The sequence below is a fragment of the Thalassophryne amazonica genome, chromosome 20, assembly GCF_902500255.1.
Source record: "Thalassophryne amazonica chromosome 20, fThaAma1.1, whole genome shotgun sequence".
Taxonomy (NCBI): Eukaryota; Metazoa; Chordata; class Actinopteri; order Batrachoidiformes; family Batrachoididae; genus Thalassophryne; species Thalassophryne amazonica.
In genome coordinates, this window is record NC_047122.1 from 10,507,633 (window position 1) to 10,533,476 (window position 25,844).

Below are 25,844 nucleotides of genomic sequence, written 5' to 3' on the forward strand. Positions count from 1 at the left end.
CTGTGGCCATTGTCAAATAAGAAACATAATAATGCTACTGTGTCAGTCTATGCAGTTTTCTCGTGTGTCAGAGGCAATCAAAATGTCATCAACATACACTAATAGTTGGCTATCTGCCGGTGGAACGAAATTGGCTAAACATGCCGACATGACTTGAGAATAAATAGTTGGGCTCTCTGCGTAACCCTGCGGTAATCTGGTGAATGTATATCATTGTCCTTTAAGGTAAAAGCAAACCAGAATTGACTATCTGGATGTACTGGCACAGAGAAAAATGCATTACTTATGGTCAATTACTGAGAACTATTAGAAACTATTATCCCTTGTATAATTTGGACTTCAGACGGGGGCACACCTAGGGTGTTCTAAATCTGAAGTTTTCACACTTTCTTTGGACGTGACAATTAATTTGCCGTCGTGTGGTTGATTCCTTTCACCTCCCCGTAGGAAGCGGAATCACTTGCCTCTGGCTTCCACACGCACGGTTTGTCACTACGTTGTCCAAAGTATTACACTTTCACACAGTTATTTACACTTACACAAAACACTATGTACACATAGAAAACACTTTTAATAATCGTACGCGTATTCTTATGCCAGGGGAGCTCGCCCTCCCGTGAAATTTAACTAATGTCCTGCATTAGGGGACTCCGCCGTCCCTGCCAATTTAACTGCTTTTTTACAGTGCACGTATTTCTACCCGGGATTTCCTTTACGTATTAAAACAGAGGAGTCCGTATCCTCCTTCCGAATTTAACTACGTGCGTCCTCGGCAACCGTAGAGGAGTCCGCCCCTCATACAGAGTTTAACTGTGTTTCATTAACAGACGATTCTGTATCATCGCTTACTGAGTTTAACTGTTTTATGTGATCACTTTTATCCCCTACCGGTACGCGTATATAAACAGAGGAGTCCGCACCTCCTTACAGAGTTTAACTGCTTTGCATTAACAGACGATTCTGTTATCATCGCAGCGGAATTTAACTGTTTTATGCGATCTGATCACCACTCACTCAGTACTGTTTACAAAGAAATTTTACTCACTGACTCGACTTCCTGTCTGTCTTCTTCGGGAAAATCTCGTCAACCAGACGATGCCAACGGTGGTCGACAATTGCAGATCACGATCAATCGATCGATCGGACCTTGGCCAAGGATTTACGTCTGGACTTGACGACCTCCGCCGGACACCTCCGGTGTTGTTGAGATCCCGGACGAGCCCCCAGTCAATGTTGGGTATTTTCTCCTCCAAACATTTTTAAAACCTTTAACAAGACAAACAGAGTCAAGAAACACCAGTGAGACAGAAAGTCAAATTTTACGCGCGGAGTGCAGTCAGGCTGTACACCAAGGCTACACTAAAGTCTGGCCTGCTTTTCCGCTCTTTTATTAGAGACGCCCTCATCACATAAACAAAAACTTGTCCTAAGGGTGGGGGGGGTGATGACGCAAGACAAGTTTCTTCCCGTAACATAAACGCATACGTCAATAAGTGCAGCTGTAAGGAAGAACACTTTCTTTTACACAGGTCAGCACATCTCGTTCGTCTGTTGCAGATCAGCTGTTCTGCATCTGCCTGAAGTGTCCTGTCCTTCACACTCCTTCACACTAAGCACCACATCACAACAGTCAAAACATTCTCTTACTCCCAGTCGTTAGAGGCTGCGAAAACAAAGTTATATTATAATAATAAGTACATCCAGCCCTTCATTCCCCAGCTCAGATTGACCCCAGAGTGCTAAAACAAAATTGAATTCTCAGGATTGCGTTAAGACAGGTGCAAAACAGCACAACACCGTTTCTCATGAGAAAGAAGACAAAGCTAAAACAAGGTGAATAACACGTACATTCTCAGGGTGAAGTGCAAAACAGCACAACACCGTTCTCATGAGAAAGAAGACAAATGTACAAATGTTTAAACAGTGATAACATATATACAAAATCTTTAACATGATCCTCCGGTAGAAATTTGCAAAGCCGAGGGAACTGTTGCAGCTTCCTACTGGCTTGTTGGTTGGGGCCAATCTCTCACCGCCGCCAACCTTCGCTGGATCCGGGGCGATGGAGTTGGAGGAGATTATGAACCCAGGAAGGACAAAGACGTGCGGTGGAACTCACACTTCTCGCCCTTCACAAACAACCGGTTCTCTAGTAACCGCTGCAGGACCTGACGTACATGCTGGACATGAGTCTCAGGGTCCGGAGAAAAAATGAGTATATCATCCAGATATACGAAGACCAAACCGGTGCAGGAAGTCCCGCAAGACGTCATTAACCAATGCTTGGAACGTCGCGGGGGCATTAGTGAGGCCGAACGGCATGACCAGGTACTCAAAGTGACCTAACGGGGTGTTAAATGCCGTTCTTCCATTCGTCTCCCTTCCGTATCCGAACAGGTGGTACGCATTCCTAAGATCTAGTTTGGTGAATATTTTGGCTCCATGCAGGGGCGTGAACACCGAATCCAACAGGGGCAACGGGTATCGATTGCAAACCGTAATCTCGTTCAGCCCTCTGTAGTCAATGCATGGACGGAGTCCGCCGTCTTTTTTACCCACAAAAAAGAAACCCGCACCCATTGGGGAGGTGGAGTTCCGAATCAACCCAGCGGCTAAGGAGTCCCGGATGTAGGTCTCCATCGATTCGCGTTCCGGACGTGAGAGGTTGTACAATCTACTGGACGGGTACTCAGCGCCCGAGATCAAATCGATGGCACAATCGTACGGTCGGTGCGGGGGAAGAGTGAGTGCCAGATCTTTGCTGAAGACGTCAGCAAGATCGTGGTACTCCTCGGGCACCGCCGTCAGATTGGGGGGGACTTTAACCTCCTCTTTAGCTGTGATTCCGGGTGGAACCGAGGATCCAAGACACTCCCGGTGGCAGGTTTCGCTCCACTGCGTCACCACCCCAGACGGCCAATCAATCCGGGATTGTGCTTCACCATCCATGGAAATCCCAAAATCACTCGGGAGGTAGAAGGTGTCACAAAAAACACGATCTCCTCCCTGTGATTCCCAGACACAACCAAGGTCACGGGCTGTGTCTGATGTGTAATTACGGGAGTAGAGTGCCATCTAGTGCTCGCACCTTCAATGGTGAAGGCAGAGCCACCAGAGGGAGCCCTACTTCCCTTGCCCATCTGCTATCCAGCAGATTCCCTTCTGACCCCGTGTCTACCAGTGCTGGGGCGTGAAGGGTAAATCCCCACTCAGGATTGTTACTGGGATTCGTGTTATGTGTCGGACGCAGCTCGGAGAACCGACCAGCGTTTGAAGGACCCAGTATGAAATAAGCAGAGCACGGTACAAAGGCTAACTGAATTTAATACATAACAGTGAAAATGTAATAACAGAAAGGTGCGGCCTGGCGTGGTGCGCTCCCAGCAGCGCTAACGGTCCGGAGCCAGAAGCTGTTTCGGACCCAAGGACCCCGCCGACACCCCCCAGGTGGCCGCAACAACCGAGTCTGTGAAAGAAGGAACCATTATGTGAGTCCACACTCTACACACAGAACACTTAAAGGTGTACAAACAGCAAACACTTCCTGGCTTGATTACTGATCAGCTTCCCAACCTGCAGGCATGGAACATCCCGTTCACAAAACTCCACCGCAGTGGAAGCTGATACATGACTAACATACAGCTCAATACAATAAGGTGTGAGGGACACCACATTTACTGACTGTATAACTGTTAGTCACAAAATCCAACGTACCTCAGGAAGTGTGCTGACGAGCGTGAGACCTCACCCCCTCCTCTTTCACAGACCGTGCATCAAACCTGGACATTCTCAGCGTCCGCTGCTGATGAGATGGCTCCCAAGACGACAATCTCACCCGTCTGGTCACAAGGTCGAGTCTCTGGCAAATACACACTGCACTCCAGTCTTAAATGCCAACATGCTCCAATCCATCCAGATGCACCTCAGCTGTGAGTCCTGACGAGTCGCAGGTGATCAGGGTGAGGTCCTGACAGCCTCAGCAACACAGCCACTCAGTCCCAAATGCACGCCACCTGGAGGAAAACAAAAAGACAAACAAACCGGCAGCCAGGCCCCCCCAGCCATATAACAGTACCCCACCCTCACGGGAAGCCTCCCGGCGACCACACACACCTGGCCCAGGAGAAACACCCCCCTCCAGGGACCATGGCTGGAAACCGCGTCTGCGTTCGTCCTCCAACAGACTGGTTGAACTGGCTGCATCTTTGCCCTTGTTTGACAGTCTCAGCATAGGTGTGGCCAGGAGTTCCTACACCTGTGCGGTCAGCCTTTAACCAAACATGTTGATTAGTCATAACACAAAACAACCAAAACACCCCCCCCCGCCCCAGGGGACCGGTCCCATCAAACCCCAGGGAAGGGAAAAAGGAAAAAACAACCCAAACCCAAGCCTACAACAAAAATACTAAACCACCCCCCCCCCCCCCCCCCCCCCCCCCCCTCCCCCCCCACCCCCCCCCCCGAGGACCGTTCCATCAAACCCCAGGGAAGGGGAGAAAAGAAAAACAACCCACATGTAAGCTCACAAACAAAAATGCCAAAATACCCCCCCTCCCCCCCCCCAAACGACACGCAGGGACCAACACCCCCCAGAGGGCCACCCGCCAGCTCCAGGAGTAATAACCACGGCCGAGGTCCCTCTGGGATCCACCGTCACCCACGGGGACTACCAGCGCCCCCCAGAGGACCACTCGTCAACCCCAGGAGACGCCTCCCCTCACGACCAATGGACCCAGCCCCGGCCGTCCACGGCTAGATGGACCCAACGCCTTTTCCCCCCAGAGGACACCACAGTCAAACCCTGAGGGCGGAAACTGGGGGAGGGAAAAAAAAAAAAAAAAAAACCCCAAAACCCCCCCCCCCCCTCCCCTCCCGGGTGCAGAGGCCACCTGGGAAATGCCCAGCACAACCTAACTGCACCCTCCAGCAATGCCGACACTACGGCACACCCGGCTGGAGTCAGAGGAGAAGAGAGGGCACAACAAAAAACAAAGAGAAAAAACAACCCAAATACCACCCCATCACCCCCCAGGGGACCGTTCCATCTAACCCTGGGGATGTGAAACAAAAAGAAACAAAAGAAAAAAAAAAAAACAGACCAACACACAGTTGTTTGGGTCCCCGTTTTTTTTTTTGTTTTTGTTCTTGTTTAGCAAAGGCTACAGGGTCACACCCCCAGACAAATAGTGGACAACAAAAAAGAAAAGCCCCAAAAAAAACCAACTCAAAAAACACCCACACAAAATGAACTAACACAAACAAATCAGTGAGTTATACCGTCAAGCTAAACAAATGGAACACACCTGTTCCTACTCCAGAGCTTGACGGTACCGTGATTCAGTCACCACAAGGGGGAACCAGAGTGCTAAAAATGAAAAAACCCTTGGGCGACAGAAAAAAACAACGAGCTGCTTTTGTGTGCGCAGCTGAGTGCAACACAACCAAAATGTGCTCAACTAAATAACGCCGGAGCTGATACAACAGACGCAGTAGTTACCTTTATCCGGGGAAACGGGGCTACGACTGTAACACAGGAAGCCCAGCGACCCGTGCTAACAGAGCTCCGCCGTGCGCGTGAACCCATTACAAACGCACTCTTGCAGCTCCCGTTTACACCTCCCATCCGGTCGGAGTGTGACGCGAAGCCGTCGCCAGTCACACTCCACCACGATCCACGGATGAGGCACAACACAGGAACACGGCTGCAAGAGAGCACAAATTAGTATCCAGTAATGGGTCTCAAACACGCACCTCCGGGCGGAGAGCCCCGCAACTGATCCGGATAACCACTGAACGTCTGCTGCCGCCTTCCCGGCGCGTTACCGTCTCTGCTAACGCTGGGTCCGTGATGTTGGCACAGAGACTACTGTTATGTGTCGGACGCAGCTCGGGAGAACCGACCATCGTTTGAAGGACCCAGTATGAAATAAGCAGAGCACGGTACAAAGGCTAACTGAATTTAATACATAACAGTGAAAATGTAATAACAGAAAGGTGCGGCCTGGCGTGGTGCGCTCCCAGCAGCGCTAACGGTCCGGAGCCAGAAGCTGTTTCGGACCCAAGGACCCCGCCGACACCCCCCCAGGTGGCCGCAACAACCGAGTCTGTGAAAGAAGGAACCATTATGTGAGTCCACACTCTACACACAGAACACTTAAAGGTGTACAAACAGCAAACACTTCCTGGCTTGATTACTGATCAGCTTCCCAACCTGCAGGCATGGAACATCCCGTTCACAAAACTCCACCGCAGTGGAAGCTGATACATGACTAACATACAGCTCAATACAAATAGGTGTGAGGGGACACCACATTTACTGACTGTATAACTGTTAGTCACAAAATCCAACGTACCTCAGAAGTGTGCTGACGAGCGTGAGCCCTCACCCCCTCCTCTTTCACAGACCGTGCATCAAACCTGGACATTCTCAGCGTCCGCTGCTGATGAGATGGCTCCCAAGACGACGATCTCACGCGTCTGGTCACAAGGTCGAGTCTCTGGCAAATACACACTGTGCACTCCAGTCTTAAATGCCAACATGCTCCAATCCATCCAGATGCACCTCAGCTGTGAGTCCTGACGAGTCGCAGGTGATCAGGGTGAGGTCCTGACAGCCTCAGCAACACAGCCACTCAGTCCCAAATGCACGCCACCTGGGAGGAAACAAAAAGACAAACAAACCGGCAGCCAGGCCCCCCAGCCATATAACAATTCGTTGCAGATTTATGGGTTTTCCCCGTGTGCATATTATGGCCCACCCTTAGCCCAGTTCCTAAGGATGGGCGTTGGAGTTTGATTGTTTGGGGCAGTCTTTTAACATGTGCTCACAAGAGCCACAGGAAAAACACTCCCCGCGGGCCAGCCTCCTTTGTCTGATATTTGATTTTAATTTGGCCCTGCTCGTGTCCATAGCTTCGTCAGCAGGGGGAAGCTGTTGCCACACGGAGCCCTCTGGCAGTGGAGCGTGGGGACGACGACACCCTTTCGGACACGGAGGAAAGAGGACGGCTTGTGCCCGACCACGCCCCCCCGCCTGCTCCCGACGGTGTTCATTCAACCGGTTGTCTAAGCGTATAACCAAATTGATAAGCCCGTCGAAATCTTGCGGTTCCTCCTTAGCCAGCAGGTGCTCCTTCAGGACCAGAGACAGTCCGTTTACGAAGGCAGTGCGGAGCGCAACGTTATTCCAGCCGGACCTCGCAGCCGCCGATGCGGAAGTCGACTGCATAATCAGCCGCGCTCCGGCGCCCCTGTCTCATTGACAGCAGCACGCTCGAGGCGGTCTCGCCTTGTTGGGATGATCAAACACCTGTTTGAATTCCCGTACAAACCCAGCGTATGACGTTAGGAGCCACGAATTCTGTTCACAAAGCGCTGTAGCCCAGGCGCGTGCCTCACCTCGAAGCAGATTAATCACATAAACACCTGGCTGGCATCTGATGCGTACATAACTGGACGCTGTGCAAAACGATCTGGCGAACACTGCATTAAGAAGTCTGCGCACGTTTCGACACAGCCTCCGTACGGTTCTGGAGGGCTTATGTAAGTTTCAGGGGTCGGTGGGGGGGGTTTGTTGAACGGCCATTGGAACGTCTGTATGTGGCCCAGGGCCAGCAGGAGGAGTCACTGCAGCAGCGCTCGAGTCGCGCGCTTCCACTCTGGTGGTGAGAGCCTCCACCCTCTGATTGAGGACTGCATTCTGCTCGGCTACCAGATTTAACTGAGCGGTGAAAGCGGTAAGGATTTGCTGCAGATCACTTACCACGCCTCCTGCTGATGCCTGCGCTCCTTGTTCTTCCATTGGCTGTTCAAGCTGTGGTTGACGCACCTCGGGATCCATGACGAATGGCCGAGAAATCCTGTTGGGAAGGTGTCGTAACACGGACCCGCAACAGGGGGCGCAAATGAACGGACAATGGATAAGACAAAGAGTAACAATTTAATGTTGTGAAACGCACAACTGGATACAGACAAAAATATATAATGCCAATTAAACACAAGGTGACGTGCGGGCAGGCTCGAAGATAGGAGACCTCTGACGATCAAGAGCCAGGACCCACACAGCTTCCACCACCAACGGCCTGAAGAACACCGGAGCCGCCAAGTCCTGAGTCCCCAGGTGGTCACCCGTCTTCTGTTGCAGACCCTGGTACTGCTGGCAGAAGATGAAACAGTTAATGATGAGTGTGTATCCACACACCCAGTAATCCTTCACCCACAGGTCTTCAGGGAGGGAAACCTCCACCTCCGATACAGAATCACCCGTGCAGCTCCTGACAGTTGCTCCTTGGATGGAGTGAGAGGCGAAGACATCGCAGACTCTCACTGCACGCCAATCCAATTATACAGACTTCAGGAATACGGCTGCACACAGAACAATAATTAGTCTCAGAAAGTATGAATTGCAGAGAATTACCTTAACGGTAGCTGATTTCCGGCGAGGAGGTGGAGTAATAAACAGCTTTTGTAGGGAAGGTGGTGATTGGTGACAGCTGTGGTAAATGAGTGACAGCTGCACTCTCTGTTGTCTCGGCGCCCTCTCATGCTTGAAGGCCCGCACTCCAAGCAGGGCGCCGACTGGCTGGTGGGTGGGCCAGCAAGTACCTCCTCTTCAGCGGCCCACACAACAAAAACAGCATAAATCAATCTTTTTTACATGCTTCACATCTTTCAGAGTTCCAGTGGCCTGTTTTTAATTGACAATCGGTTAAGCATATAAAAGTTGTTTCATTGCAAAACCTGCTACTTAAACACACAAACACCCACGGACAATACATTTTACTGTAGATTCTTTGACATTTATTATAAGCAAATTACTTCTGCAAGAAAAGTAATTAGCAGGTGTTTGATGTGTATGCACAGCAGAGCGAGAGAAAAAATGAACAACGCTCCAATCTCCTCACCTTTCTACTGATGTGCTGAAATCATTATTGATTTCCAGAAAAATTATATTTGGTGTTATTATGTTTGCCAAAGACATAATAAAATCATTGGTGTTATTTATTTATTTGTCTGTCTGTTAGCAGGATTATGTCAAAACTACTGCACGGATTTTGAAGAAATTTTGGAGGTGATCTGGATCTGGATCTGGATTCTGGATCAAGTTTCACTTTATATAGGCTTTGAAGGATTACTGTTAGCAGGATTACGTCAAATCTACTGAACATATTTTGACAAAATTTTCATTACATATGAAAGACTCCGCTGAATTTTGGATGTGATTCTGGATCAGGATTTCCCGTAATATACGCTTTGAAGGATTACTTCAAAACTACTTCACAGATTCTCACCAAATTTGTAGCACACATAGATATTAGGGCTTGGAAGACGCCACTGAATTTTGGAGGTGATCTGTATCGGGATTGGCGGACGTCAGAAATCTCTGATTGCTCTTGTTTTCATTTGTTTTATTAAAACATATATACATTCCTCGGTATGGATCGGTTGCAGCATCTGCAGTGATGCGGTCGCTGTATCGGACCGTCGTGGTGAAGAGAGAGCTGAGTAGGGGGCAAAGCTCTCGATTTACCGATCGATCTACGTTCCAATCCAACCTATGGTCATGAGATTTGGCTCATGACCGAAAGAACGAGAGCGCGAGTACAAAGCGGCCAAGATGAGTTTCCTCTGCAGGGTGGCTGGGCGCTCCCTTAGAGATAGGGTGAGGAGCTCGGTCACTCGGGAGTAGCTCGGAGTCGAGCCGCTGCTCCTCCCGTCGAAAGGAGTCAGTTGAAGTGGCTCGGGCATCTTTTCCAGATGCCCCCTGGACGCCTCGCTGGAGAGGTGTTCCGGGCACGTCCCACTGGGAGGAGGTCCCGGGGAAGACCCAGGACACGCTGGAGGGACTGCATCTCGGCTGGCTTTGGAACGCCTTGGGGTTCCCCGGAGGAGCTGGGGGAGATGTGTGTGTGGATCGGGAGGTCTGGGCGGCTTTGCTTGAGCTGCTGCCCCGCGACCCAAACTCCGGATAAAGCTGAAGAAAATGGATGATGGATACATTCCTGGCCTAACATGATGAGATTAATTCATTTAAATTTGACATTACTGGCTTTAAAATGAATTAAATCAGTTCATCATTTTGACAACCATATGATAATATAAAAACCTGAATGGTAGAAAACTAACACATTATGATCAGCTTGAACTGAAGTTGCCTGACAGAGACATGAGGTCATCAGTGCACACACTTATTGACTCGGGTTTAATTATTACAATATAACAATCCAAAAATGCCTTGATCAGTCACAGAAGGTGCTTATTGTTAATTGTACATTAAAAAAAATTGTGGCATTAAAAGGAATTTGCATAAACACGGTATTATAGCATTTACTTTGACAGCCCCTTATTTCAACAAGTTATTGCCAAAAAAATAAAATAAATAAATCACAGAAAGAATTCTGATGTGAATCTGTTTCAATTCATTACGCCAGTCAAGATGACTCAAACTGCATAACGACAGTAATTAAGTTCTGTCTTCCCACAACATTAACACATACGTTGCATGCCACATTAAATAAAACAATAGGAAGCGCGCCATGGTACATTAAGTGAACCACTAGGAGGTGCTATAGCTAAAAACATGCATGTTTCTCAGTGACAGGTATTCAGAAAAAGTTCAAATACTAGCACAATAGCTGCTTATGTTTTCTAACTTGCAACAAAACATTATTTGACAATTTATTCAATTTTACAGATTCTTTTCAAGCTATTCTTGACACATAGTATTTCTTTGTGAGCCTGGCTGCTTTTGTTATGGATAGTCTAACACAGTAAAATTACCAGTGTTAAATTAACCCTGACAGTGTACATACGGTCCTACTCTGACCAGAGTAGCACCATATGTACACAGGCAGTGTCATTTAACACTGCCAGTGTTAGTTTTACACTGGTGATTTTACTGTGAAGGTGTAGCGTTTGCAAACCACATTGCTCTTGAGTGTGAATCCTGATAGAAGAGCTTGACTTGTTCAAGGTTTAAATGCCAAAACCCGAATGTTCCTCATCTCCTTTCTAAAGCCCCCACTCACAGTATGACTGATCAAGGAATGTACGAGGAGCTGACACTATAATAAGTTCGTCAGAAAGTCTTATTTTTTCTGACTCTCTCTCTCTCTCTCTCTTTCTCTTTTGATGTCATGCTGCAAGAACAATGAGACAAAATGACATCAGGTTTTCTATAAACCAGAGAATCCTTCTGCCCTGTGAAAATCGTGGGGAAATGTGATATTACCTGATGTTATCTGTCCATTAGCACCCAAACTCCACAGGAGATTGATGAATTGGCCAAAGGACACATTTCAAATATGTAACTAATCCTTTTATGACATAACCTTAAAGGCCCAAGATTAATGAGGTAATCACCTGAGAGTAAACATTCCTTCAGCGTTCATCCTTGGCATCTACCCATGTCTCTAATGTCCAAGTCCAACATGTCCAGGCTCCAACTGCAAATATCCTGCACTCAGTTAAACCTGCATCACATTTTCAATGCAAAACTCAATCAGAAATATCAAACACTGCTGCTTCATTTTCTTTTTTTCTGGAAAAGTTGTGTTATGAGCCATTCGCAAATGCACTCATTTTATTTTTTTAGCAAAGATGACTATTACATGTACGTAATCCTAAAACAAATCCAATTATACTGTGATAATTCAATTTGATCCATAATTGTCTGCAGAAGAAAAATGAGCAGCGGATGGTTTATCAGTAAAAATGCAATAAAAACATTAGTCTGTGCAAACAGGCCCTGAATACTGTTTTATATAAGATCATAAAATAAGAGTATTACCTATGGAGGTTTTTTTTTTTTTTTGTGATAATTTTTTGCTTTGGGTGAAATCCACCTAATATCACACAGACATGTCTTAAATATATCTGGCCATGTCCCCATGCCAATGCCATGTTGCATTGGCTATATTTTTAATTTTCTGTATTGTAGTTTGTCTCAGACTGTGCGCATGAAGTTCTCTGCAGTGCATCAGTGATTTCCCTGCCCAGGATCCTCATTAACCTTTAAGCCCGACATTACATTTTCTCACAATCTTCCTCAACAGCCAACACATTGATACACCAAGATTTCTCAACATGCACACAGCAAACAGAAAGTGAACATTTTCTTCTCACAAATTCAAGCCGTACGCCTGCACACAAACGGAGGGCCCTGTATATACACACTCAATGTTGGGGAATAACAATTACTAGCAAACCACATACCAAAATCAGTAAAGAAATCATTGTCGCAGTGCATGCATGGAAGGGGCACAACTCAAACACCACAGTAAGTTATAGCTGACGTTTATGTAAAACTACATACACACACACACACACACACACACATCCCAATGGCTGATGGACATAAAAGCAGCTTGCAATAAACTAGCAAATCAAAAACTAGTCATTGTCACAAGGGTAGGTGAGGAGGTGGTCAGCAACCAGGACTTAACATGATCCACACCTACTGGCTGAAGAAATTAACAGCATTCTGTGAGCATTTGGCCACAGAAAATACATCAGCCGCTGACAAGACGGTGCCATCCTGGCTGACAAATGCTGTGTTTACACATAGGCAACAACGCGTTACGAATGTCATTTTTGTGATTTTCGTGGTGCATGTTTTTGGCTGTCAAAAAATCTTCCACAAATGTCACGCTACCACCCTCATTTTCGCCTCATGTCGTGGTGATCCTTAATAGACCATGACAGCATTCTTTGACATGCCTGCTGCACTGCATTCAGTTTCATTGCTGCAGTTTGCTGAAGAAGGACAGCGACGCCAAATTGGCTAAAAGTTTCATTCCAATGCTCCTCAGCATGCTCCTGCAGGTGTTCCACCTGTTGCTGTGCCTGATGTGTGAGAAAACGCACAAGGCGATAGCCGCGTGGAGCCACACATCTGGCTCTCTCCGTCTCCTCCTCCTTTCTGCACCATTCCATGGTACAGAGCCCAAATAAGCATGCAGTCACAAAGTACTTCTGCTGTGGATTTTGAGGAGCAAACTGGAGCGATCTGAAATGTTCGGCAACTGACAGGATGAATATGATGTGTGTGTGGAGACAATTTGCCTCATTCACAACGTGACAGAACTTAACAATGCACTGTTATGTGCTATTGCGGAACATTATTCTTGACCGTGCATAATGGTTCCTGATTATTTTCCAGAAACACGTGCCATTAATCGTAACGCCTGGTAACAGGTTGCAGCAGTTCCTGAGGACACCTGACGCCTCTGCCTCAAATCATAATATTCATGATATGTGGCCAAGAATGTATACTTCGTGGCATTTGTGACTTGCTGTCATTATGTGGTAAATGCAGCTTAAGACAGAGCAGTACAATACAGATTATGAACAATCCCCACAAGGGTACAACACCATTAGACTTGCATCCAATAACCTACCTCTCCACAACATGGAAACTCCTGTTAGGTACAGTAAGCCCCTTCTGCTGCTCCCTGTTTGCACTCGAGGTCGCCACAGCAAATCTGAGGTGGATCTGCATATTAAATTGGCACAGGTTTTACACCGGATGCCCTTCCTGATGCAACTCTACATTACAGAAATGTGGCAGGGGTGGGGTTTGAACCACAAACCTTCCACACTGAAACCAAATGCACTAACCACTGGGCCACCACCTCTGCCACCCTCCTGTCAAGTGTCATTACAAAACCTGAGCAGACAAAGGAATCAGCAAAGCATCGAATGACAACAAGGAACAACACCAGAGGGTCAGCGTACAAGCTACTGGTTGACAGAGCAATCACCCACAACTCGAAGACCACACAGATCAAACTGAGGACAGTCTGGATTGACTGGAAGAAAGCCAGTTGATGAAATGTTTCACACAGGGATACTGTAAAAGACAGAGAACAGTGGGGAACACCATCAAAGGAGAGACCAGTAGGGATTTTATGGTGATGCATTGCATTCCAACAAGAAGGTCTGAGTTTCAAAGCCCATTGATGCCCCATTGCTGAGTTTCCATCAGGATGGCCATCCAGTATAGAATTTTACCAAATGAACATGAAAATCCATATCATACTTTTTTTGGGATTTCACAATGGCATTTGATTACAATTTAACCCCAATGCTACCTGCCATGGGTCTATGCCATAGATTTTCAAGAACTTGTTTTAAGTGGTTTGTAGATTTTACAAATAGATGTCAAAAAATTAAAACTGATGGTGTGATATTGAGATCACGCCACATTATGTGGGGTGCGCCACAGGGATTCATCTTTGGTCCACTACTCTTTATACCAGGGGTGCCCTATGTATCTATTGGCCAGTCAATCACAAAGATAGTGTGGGTAGATCGCATGGCATTAAAACTGGCCCATAGCCAGGGGGAGGTTGGGAGTTCTGCCGAACTGCCCACTTTAGCATTTGATGCAGCAAACTGCTTATTCTGCTGTTTAGTGCAAGCAGCTCAGAGATAAAAAAAAAAAACAGTTGTTGTCATAATCTGCCCTGTGTCTCAAACTGTGGTGATGACAGCACACCTGCAGTGAGCTTTAGAGTCCTATATCACTGGGGTGCAAGTGTTGGAGAGCAGCTGGGGCATGAATTAGTGTCAAACATGCAAACGAGCAAATCTGAGTGAGTGCCCACTTCTTACTGATGGCATGGGCAACTTATACATCTGTGATAACACCATTAATGCTGAAAAGGTACATCCAGGTTTTGGAGCAACATGTGCTGCCATCCAAGTAATGTCTCTTTCAGGGATGTCCCTGTTTATTTCAGCAAGACATTAATCAAGCCACATTCTGCACGTGTTACAACAGCGTGGCTTAGTAGTAAAAGAGTGCGGGTACTAGACTGGCCTGCCTGCAGTCGAGACCTTTTGGCCCATTGAAAATGTGTGGCACATTATGAAGCGCAAAATATGACAACGGAGACCCTGGACTGTTGAAGCAACTGAAGTCGTACATCAGCAAGAATGGGGAAAGAATTCCACCTACAAAGCTTCAACAATTAGTGTCCTCAGTTCCCAAATGCTTATTAGTGTTGTTAGAAGGAAGGTGATGTAACAGTGGTAAATATACCACTGTCCCCAGCTTTTTTGAAACGTGTTGCAAAATTAATTACAAAACCATAAAGTTATCAGTTGAACATTAAATATCTTGTCTTTGTGGTGTATTCAATTGAATATAGGTTGAAGAGCATTTGCAAATTGTTGTATCCATCCATCCATCCATTTCTTGGGGTTGTATATATGAACAGTAAAATCAACCGATCACATAACTACATTAAAGAAAGGTGTAATTGTGAAAATAAGTTATATCATGATGATGATACGCAGCATAATTAATTTGGAGGGATTTCAGGCCAGTCGCTAAACCTGTAATTCTTGAGCTGCAATGCATTATGGGATTTCTGGGGTTTTGGGTTTTTAAAATGGTGTTATTGTGTGGTTTCATGTTAATTCTTAGTGTCATAGATTATTGTGTTTTGTTGTACAAGTTGTTTAGTGACTTAAGTGTCACAATCTTGTCACCATAACAGTGGGGTATAAAAGTAGTTAGGTCAGTCCGTGAGTGTGCAACGTCTCCTACTTAGAAAGTTGAGAGAGGTCGTAATTTTCATTGTAGTAAATGGAAAATAAGTATTTGGGTCACCCACAAACAAGCAAGATTTCTGGCTGTTACAGACCTGTAACTTCTTTAAGAAGCTCTCTGTCCGCCACCTGTTACCTGTATTAATGCCACATGTTTGGAACTCATTATCTGTATAAAAGACACCTATCCACATCCTCAAACAGTCAGACTCCAAACTCAACCATGGCCAAGACCAAAGAGCTGCCGAAGAACACCAGGAAGAAAATTGTAGATGTGCACAGCTGGGAAGAGTGAATCTACAATAGTCAGGAGGTTGGTGTGAATAAATCAACTATGGGAGCAATTGTAAAAAAAAATGTAAGACATACAAGACCATTGATAATCTCCTTCAATCTGGGGCTCCACGCAAGATCTCATCCCATGGGGTCAAAATGACCATGAGAATGGTGAGCAAAAAATCCCAGAACTACACGGAGGGACCCGATGAAGGACCTGCAGAGAGCTGGGACCAAAGTAACAAAGGATACGCACTACGCAGAGAGGGACTCAAATCCTGCGGTGTCAAGCGTGTCCACGTGTCCAGGCCCGTCTGAAGTTTGCCAGAGAGCATATGGATGATCCGGACAAGGACTGGAAGAATAGCATATGGTCAGATGAACCAAAATAGAACATTTTGGTAAAAACTCAACTCATCGTGTTTGGAGGAAGAAGAATGCTGAGTTGCATTCCAAGAACACCATATCTACTGTGAGCATGGGGTGGAAACATCATGCTTTGGGGGCTGGTTTCTGCAAATGGGACAGGACGACTGATCTGTGTTAAGGGAAGAATGAACGGGACCATGTATCATGAGATTTTAAGCCAAAAACTCCTTCCATCAGTGAGAGCATTGAAGATGCAAGTGTCTGGGGTCTTCCTGTATGACAATGATCCCAAACACACCACTCGGGGCAACGAAGGAGTGGCCTCCATAAAAAAGCATTTCAGGTCCTGGAGTGACTGAGGCCAGTCTCCAGACCTCACCCCCAAAGAAAATTTGTGGAGGGAGTTGAAAGTCCATGTTACCCAGTGACAGCCCCAAAACAGCATTGCTTATAGAGGAGATCTGCATGAGGAATGGCCAAAATACCAGCTACAGTGTGTGCAAACCTGGTGAAGACTTACAGGAAACATTTGACCTCTGTCATTGCCAACAAAGATGATGTTACAAAGTATTGAGTTGAACTTTTGTTATTGACCAAATACTTATTTTCCACCATATTTACACATAATTATTTAAAAATCTTACAAAGTGATTTCCTGGATTTTATTTTTCTAATTTGTCTCTCATAGTTGAAGTGTACCTTCTTCTTCTTCTGTGTCCTTTCGGCTGTTCCCGTTAGGGGTCGCCACAGCAGATCAATCGTTTCCATCTCACCCTCTCCTCTGTAGTGTGAATGAAGTGTGCCTATGATGAAAATTACAGACCTCTCTCATTTTTCTAAGTATGAGAACTTGCACAATCAGGGACTGACTAAATACTTTTTTGCCCCACTGTAAGTGAAAAGTGTATTGTGTTTGAGGTAGATTGGCCGACGTTAGCTGTCCTCCAGCAGATCCCGAGCAGCCGGGAAAGCAGGCTGACTGGGTGACTGTGAGGAAGAAGTGTAGTTCTAAACAGAAGCCCTCTGTACACCACCAACCTGTTCACACTTCTAACCGTTTTTCCCCACTCGGCGACACACCTGCCGAGGAATAAACTCTGGTTATTGGCTACTCTGTTTTGAGAAATGTGAAGTTAGCGACACCAGCAACCATAGTCAATTGTCTTCCGAGGGCCAGAGCAGGCAACATTGAAGGAAATTTGAAACTGCTGGCTAAGGCTAAGCGTAAATTTGGTAAGATTGTAATTCACATTGGCAGTAATGACACCCGGTTACGCCAATCGGAGGTCGCTAAAATTAACATTGAATCGGTGTGTAACTTTGCAAAAAACAATGTCGGACTCTGTAGTTTTCTCTGGGCCCCTCCCCAGTTGGACCGGGAGTGACATGTGTAGCCGCATGTTCTCCTTGAATTGCTGGCTGTCTGAGTGGTGTCCAAAACATGAGGTGGGCTTCATAGATAATTGGCAAAGCTTCTGGGGAAAAACTGTTCTTGTTAGGAGAACGGCATCCATGCCACTTTGGATGGAGCATCTTCATTTCTAGAAATCTGTCAATTTCTTAAACCCTCCAAACCGTGACTATCCAGGGTTGGGACCAGGAAGCAGAGTTTGTAGTCTACACCCTCTCTGCAGCTTCTCTCCCCTGCCATCCCCTCATTACCCCATCCCCGTAGAGATGGTGCCTGCTCCCAGACCCCAATAACCAGCAAAAATCTATTTAAGCATAAAATTCAAAAAGAAAAAAATAATATAGCATCTTCAACTGCACCACAGACTAAAACAGTTAAATGTGGTTTATTAAATATTAGATCTCTCTCTTCTAAGTCCCTGTTAGTAAACATATAATAATTGATCAACATATTGATTTATTCTACCTTACAGAAACCTGGTTACAGCAGGATGATTATGTTAGTTTAAAGGATTAGCAGCAATCTTCCACTCCAGCTTATTAATTACTCAAAAACCCAGACAGAGCTTTAATTCATTTGAAAGCTTGACTCTTAGTCTTGTCCATCCAAATTGGAAGTCCCAAAAACAGTTTATTTGTTGTTATCTATCGTCCACCTTTTCTGTGTGAATTTTCAGACCTTTTGTCTGACTTAGTGCTTAGCTCAGATAAGATAATTATAGTGGGCGATTTAACATCCACACAGATGCTGAGAATGACAGTCTCAACACTGCATTTAATCTATTGTTAGACTCGATTGGCTTTGTTTAAAATGGAAACGAGTCCACCCACCACTTTAATCATACTTTAGATCTTGTTCTGACTAATGGTATGGAAATTGAAGACTTAACAGTATTCCCTGAAAACCCCCTTCTGTCTGATCATTTCTTAATAACATTTACATTACTTTGATGGACTACCCAGCAGTGGGGAATAAGTTTCATTACAGTAGAAGTCTTTCAGAAAGCGCTGTAACTAGGTTTAAGGATATGATTCCTTCTTTGTTATGTTCTCCAATGCCATATACAAACACAGTGCAGAGTAGCTACCTAAACTCTGTGAGTGAGATAGATTATTTCGTCAATAGTTTTACATCCTCATTGAGGACAACTTTGGATGCTGTAGCTCCTCTGAAAAAGAGAGCCTTAAATCAGAAGTGCCTGACTCCATGGTATAACTCACAAACTCGCAGCTTAAAGCAGATAACCCGTAAGTTGGAGAGGAAATGCTGTCTCAGTAATTTAGAAGATCTTCACTTAGCCTGGAAAAAAGAGTCTGTTGCTCTATAAAAAAGCCCTCTGTAAAGCTAGGACATCTTACTACTCATCACTAATTGCAGAAAATAGAACAACCCCAGGTTTCTTTTCAGCACTGTAGCCAGGCTGACAAAGAGTCAGAGCTCTATTGAGCCGAGTATTCCTTTAACTTTAACTAGTAATGACTTCATGACTTTGTTTGCTAATAAAATTTTAACTATTAGAGAAAAAAATACTGATAACCATCCCAAAGACATATCGTTATCTTTGGCTGCTTTCAGTGATGCTGGTATTTGGTTAGACTCTTTCTCTCCGATTGTTCTGTCTGAGTAATTTTCATTAGTTACTTCCTCCAAACCATCAACATGTCTATTAGACCCTACCATTAATTAATGCTTCGATCTTAAATATGATCAGTCTATCTTTATTAGTTGGCTATGTACCACAGGCTTTTAAGGTGGCAGTAATTAAACCATTACTTAAAAAGCCATCGCTTGACCCAGCTATCTTAGCTAATTATAGGCCAATCTTCAACCTTCCTTTCTCTCAAAAATTCTTGAAAGGGTAGTTGTAAAACAGCTAACTGATCATCTGCAGAGGAATGGTCTATTTGAAGAGTTTCAGTCAGGTTTTAAAATTCATCATAGTACAGAAACAGCATTAGTGAAGGTTACAAATGATCTTCTTATGGCCTCAGACAGTGGACTCATCTCTGTGCTTGTCCTGTTAGACCTCAGTGCAGCTTTTGATACTGTTGACCATGAATTTTTTTTTACAGAGATTAGAGCATGCCATAGGTATTAAAGGCACTGCGCTGCGGTGGTTTGAATCATATTTATCTAATAGATTACAATTTGTTCATGTAAATGGGAAGTCTTCTTCACAGACTAAGGTTAATTATGGAGTTCCACAAGGTTCTGTGCTAGGACCAATTTTATTCACTTTATACATGCTTCCCTTAGGCAGTATTATTAGAAAGCATTGCTTAAATTTTCATTGTTACGCAGATGAGGGTGCTTCGTGCATACAGACCCTGATCTTTTTTTATAGCTGTCTAATTGATAAAACCAAAGTATTCACATTATTTGGAACAGAATGAGAACAACATGATAAAACACTTTGATCTGTTGCAGCACGACACAAGTTTAGTTGAAGAGCCAATGTATATATTTGGCGTTTGTAATGTACGAGGGTAGGCTGAAAAGTTCTAAGGCTCACTATAATGCAGTTAATGCATTACTCCTTCATGGGGAGCCTTAGAACTTTTCAGCCTACCCCCGTAGGTAGATCATTTTGACTTGGTCATATTAAAAGTAGCTCGCAAGCCAAAAACAGTGTGGGCACCCTTGCTTTTCACTATTTTATTGACCTGTCATGTATAGCAAAGTCATATTTTACACTCATTACACTACTCTTCTCATGAAAACACATTCCTGAGAGGCAAAAATGTCAGATTTACAGTCTGTGTGTGAACAAATTGAAGTAAACAAATACTGAATGTTGTTAAGATTTATATGAAGTTATGCTTTTATGGCTCCAGCAGTGGTTGTTAAGAACTATGGAAGTCCTCAAAAGTAAATTACTGGCATTGTGACAGAGCAAGTTTCACCCTTCAAATGCTTGTTCCTCTGGTTTAATGGTTCCCTCAGTTGGAAACACCATACAGAGGTTATTACTTGAAAAAATTTCCCAACAGATTGCCTTTCGGGCCTGGATTTGTCCTTTACCATGATAGTGTTGCTTTTAACTAACTTGCTTTACAAATCATGAATAGCTTCACATCATATGGTGACATCCTTTGGCCCAAGTGACTACATTGTAACCTATAAACAGTGGTGGGCACAGATAACCAAAAAATTAACTTCAGTAACAGATAATCAGATAACTGAAAAGTTATCTTTGATAAAGATAAAATGATAAACCACCCAAAAATGTATCAGAAGTTACAGATAACCAATAAATTCCAGTATTGTCTCTGGTACATTTGTAATATTGGGCAATTCTATGGTAATGGAATTACAACAGCAGCAAAATCTGGACATATGGCATCTAACCATGACAGATCAGATTGTAATTCTGTTACCGTAGAATTGCCCTACTAATAACTGAATTTGAGTTTTAACACCACAATCACTTCTGGTTGCATCTAAAGCGACAACAGACCCAAACAATGAGCCCACACTTCTGTCTTTGAACATCTTGCTCCCTGCTGGAAGCTCTTGTTTACTACATGGCTTCCAGCACAGACACAAGCTGAGAGCAACCACAAAGCCCAGCTCTCTCCCTAATCACAATGCTCCGGTCAGGTGGAGGTTTGGAAGATAAAGCAGTGCTGACTTATGGTTTGATTTATAAATAACATTAACACAGATAGAATAACTCCATTAATGTGGTTCTGTGCTAGGACCAATTTATTCACTTTATACATGCTTCCCTTAAGCAGTATTATTAGACAGCATTGCTTAAATTTTCATTGTTATGCAGATGATACCCAGCTTTATCTATCTATGAAGCCAGAGGACACACACCAATTAGCTAAACTGCAGGAATGTCTTACAGGACATAAAGACATGGATGACCTCTAATTTCCTGCTTTTAAACTCAGATAAAACTGAAGTTATTGTACTTGGCCCCACAAATCTTGGTGTCTAACCAGATCCTTACTCTGGATGGCATTACCCTGACCTCTAGTAATACTGTGAGAAATCTTGGAGTCATTTTTGATCAGGATATGTACTTCAATGCGCATATTAAGCAAATATGTAGGACTGCTTTTTTGCATTTGCGCAATATCTCTAAAATTAGAAAGGTCTTGTCTCAGAGTGATGCTGAAAAACTAATTCATGCATTTATTTCCTCTAGACTGGACTATTGTAATTCATTATTATCAGGTTGTCCTAAAAGTTCCCTGAAAAGCCTTCAGTTAATTCAAAATGCTGCAGCTACAGTACTGACGGGGACTAGAAGGAGAGAGCATATCTCACCCATATTGGCCTCTCTTCATTGGCTTCCTGTTAATTCTAGAATAGAATTTAAAATTCTTCTTCTTACTTATAAGGTTTTGAATAATCAGGTCCCATCTTATCTTAGGGACCTCATAGTACCATATCACCCCAATAGAGAGCTTCGCTCTCAGACTGCAGGCTTACTTGTAGTTCCTAGGGTTTTTAAGAGTAGAATGGGAGGCAGAGCCTTCAGCTTTCAGGCTCCTCTCCTGTGGAACCAGCTCCCAATTCGGATCAGGGAGACAGACACCCTCTCTACTTGTAAGATTAGGCTTAAAACTTTCCTTTTTGCTAAAGCTTATACTTAGGACTGGATCAGGTGACCGTGAACCATCCCTTAGTTATGCTGCTATAGACTTAGACAGCTGGGGGGTTCCCATGATGCACTGAGTGTTTCTTTCTCTTTTTGCTCTGTATGCACCACTCTGCATTTAATCATTAGTGACTGATCTCTGCTCCCCTCCACAGCATGTCTTTTTCCTGGTTCTCTCCCTCAGCCCCAACCAGTCCCAGCAGAAGACTGCCCCTCCCTGAGCCTGGTTCTGCTGGAGGTTTCTTCCTGTTAAGACCGTTGGGGTTTTTCCGTAATTATTGTATGGCTTTGCCTTACAATATAAAGCACCTTGGGGCAACTGTTTGTTGTGATTTGGCGCTATATAAATAAAATTGATTTGATTTGATTAATGTCAATTCTGTCATTTGTACAAAGTTAAAATATAACATATCTTTTAATGTTGAATAATGCACTAATTCTGAGGTTTTGTAACAAACACAGATCGCAAAGGATTCTGGGTAAAATGTGCCTCTGCTAAACACTGATTAGTTCAGTCATTCATTATGTAAACCAACACGTTAATGTGATGTGTGTCGTGTGTTGGTGTTTACAGATAAATGTGCTTTTGTAAAATATCCCATTTTTTGTTTGTAAAAACAGGCATTTTTATGGAGCCCTGGAAGTGTCATCGCATTGTTTTGCATGTGTAGAGAATGTGCGCTCATTTTATTATATTGTGCGCATGTTTTATGATGTTGTGCGCACGTTTTATCATATTGTAAAACGTGCATTCAATATTGTCTTGACACATAAATGTTGGCTTTACACTGTGCAAGTTTTGGCCCTTTTTCAGATGATTTTTCATTCGTGCGAGAATTTTTGGACTGAGTTTCAGGTTAATAGCGCGTCCTGCATCATATAGTATACATGGAGTAACAAGCTGCGTTTAACATCTCATGACCACCTCCTGATCGCCGATCGTATGGTCGAATGAAAATCAAACCTGTTTGATATTATTCTGGTCGGCCGTCATGTGGGTATCCTGCTGCTGAAGAGCTACAAGCATCCAACCGCTCGCACTGTGCATGTGCAAACACCGCAGACCTGTCTTGTAATGTTTTTTTGTTGTTTTGTTTTGTTTTTAAGCTTTGATGTCTCCCATCGAGAGTTTTTGTAAATTAAGTTTGAAAAAAGCTTATGATTTGCTTCTGGAAACACGAGTCCAACGTGTGGTTTTTGAATGTACAATGTGTGTGAGAACATAAATCGGGAGCTCTGAACTTTTACACTGTGCGGTTCTGTGGTACAGTTTGAACTGAAACCGAGTACAGTGATTAAAAATATCATACAGTGTCTGCCCAGCTTCAGGACGAATAGTGCCATGAACTGCCATGAACACTACTGGCAAGTAGATGGCAGTAGAGACCGTGAAAACTTGCCAAAACAAAATTCCAGATGCTCCGTGTCTGCTACATTTAAGATGTGTGGAATTTAACAAACGCAAATACAAAAACAATGTCTGTAAACCCAGAGAATATATTCACGAGAGTTTTAGGCACTAGAGTTTAATGCTGTTGTCCGTGGAGCCTGAACAGAGTGTCTCAAATGCATTTGTCCTGTCTGAGATTACCCTATCCTACCCATAATGCACTGCTGGGCACAGCATATGCTCACTAAAACCTTAAAAATTAGCGCAATGCTTTAAAACTAAAACATATATCTGAGATTTTCACTTTATAAAACTTCAGACGTGACAGTAATTTTAAGTAACTTGTCTGAAATTAGTTTGGTTAAAATTTGAACCATAAGTTAAAAATGTATGCCTCTGGATGACTTGGGTGATATTGTCAGTGTATCAGTATGGGGTTAAAAGAAATATATATATATTTTTTTTTTTTGTGACCGATTTTACTTTGCCTGCAGAGGATAGAGTAGTTTCTCCTAGAAGCAGCTCTCTTCTGTTTGCAGAGGGTAGTTTTTTACTACATTATCAGTCTAAAAGTTATCGGACTAAAGTTAATCAGAAGATAATTAGTCTGATAATTATAAAGTTATAATGATAAAGTTATCTAAAAAGATAATCTGATAATGAAAACATTATCTTCGATAATTATTTGTTATCGGATTATCAGAACTGTGCCCACCACTGCCTACAAAGAAATCAGAAAGTGTGGAACAGAGAGGCCTGCTATATTTTACGGTGTGGCTAAAGGGCACCAACCTCTGACATAAACAATATACAGTACATAATTGACCCTATGTGTCTGGATGGTACTGCACATCATAATTACTTGCTGGTAAGCAAATACTTAATGGGCATTGTCCCTTCCAACCTCTGAGGTGATTATGAGAGCCAGTAACTTTCATGTCCATAGGAGTTGGTACACTGATGCCAGTGTAGTGTTTGTCCCACATGTAAAACTGTAGTTTACTGATAATAAAAAAAAAACGCTCTGCTGTGAGTTAGATGTCATGTTCAACAAATTTCTATGAGTTTCAGGAGCTGTATCAGCTACATAACATTTTTTTTTGCAATATTATACAACTTGTACTGTAATAACATTTCTGAATAAATCAGTAATGCTACTGTTTGTAATTAAAACACTAAACAAAATTAACTCCAATCAAAACAAATAAATACAATCCCAAACTGAACAACAGATATAACAGAAATAAGATGGAACTTATTTTTTCTCTTCAACAGATTTTTTTTAAAGGTGCAACTTGTACTCTGTTGAATATGATGTGACTAGCGCGTTGGCCGTGGGCAGTGGGCACAGTTCTGCCAATCCACTATCCACTAATTAGCGAAGATAATTTTTGCATTAGTGGATTATCTTTTCAAATAATTTTGAAAACAATCAGTGGATTAATTAGATTCCGCTAACTTTCAATCTGCTAACATTGCTTTGTTGACATAGTAAGCAAGACCGAATGGTCAAAAATGTTTGTAAACCCTAAACCCAAACATTAATTCCTGTCTGGGGTGTTTTGCAACAGCCAAGCTGCCCTAAGGAACTCAGTCCTCCATTTTACTACAGCAGAAGAAAACAGACGGGCTGCCAATGCAGCTGGGGAGAAAAAAAATATATAATTTTCTTTCAACATATAGCACTTCACACAGTGGCAGAAGAGGTAAATTGCAATGTCGTTTTCACTCATGGTCACAACATAACTCTTCACAAAACTACACTCAACAAAAATATAAACGCAACACTTTTGGTTTTGCTCCCATTTTGTATGAGATGAACACAAAGATCTAAAACTTTTTCCACATACACAGTATCACCATTTCCCTCAAATATTGTTCACAAACCAGTCGAAATCTGTGATAGTGAGCACTTCTCCTTTGCTGACATAATCCATCCCACCTCACAGGTGTGCCATATCAAGATGCTGATTAGACACCATGATTAGCGCACAGGTGTGCCTTAGACTGCCCACAATAAAAGGCCACTCTGAAAGGTGCAGTTTTATCACACAGCACAATGCCACAGATGTCGCAAGATTTGAGGGAGCGTGCAATTGGCATGCTGACAGCAGGAATGTCAACCAGAGCTGTTGCTCGTGTATTGAATGTTCATTTCTCTACCATAAGCCGTCTCCAAAGGCGTTTCAGAGAATTTGGCAGTACATCCAACCAGCCTCGCAACCGCAGAC

The 25,844-nt window shown here is 43.8% G+C and overlaps 1 long non-coding RNA gene across 1 annotated transcript; it reads left to right on the forward strand.

Moving 5' to 3' along the window:
• The first annotated feature begins 13,034 nt into the window (after positions 1-13,034).
• LOC117502481 lies at positions 13,035-25,036 on the forward strand. The gene is made up of 3 exons (XR_004558312.1): positions 13,035-13,045; positions 20,359-20,369; positions 24,956-25,036. It is a non-coding gene; the product is annotated as an uncharacterized LOC117502481 (long non-coding RNA).
• The last annotated feature ends 808 nt before the right edge of the window (positions 25,037-25,844 follow it).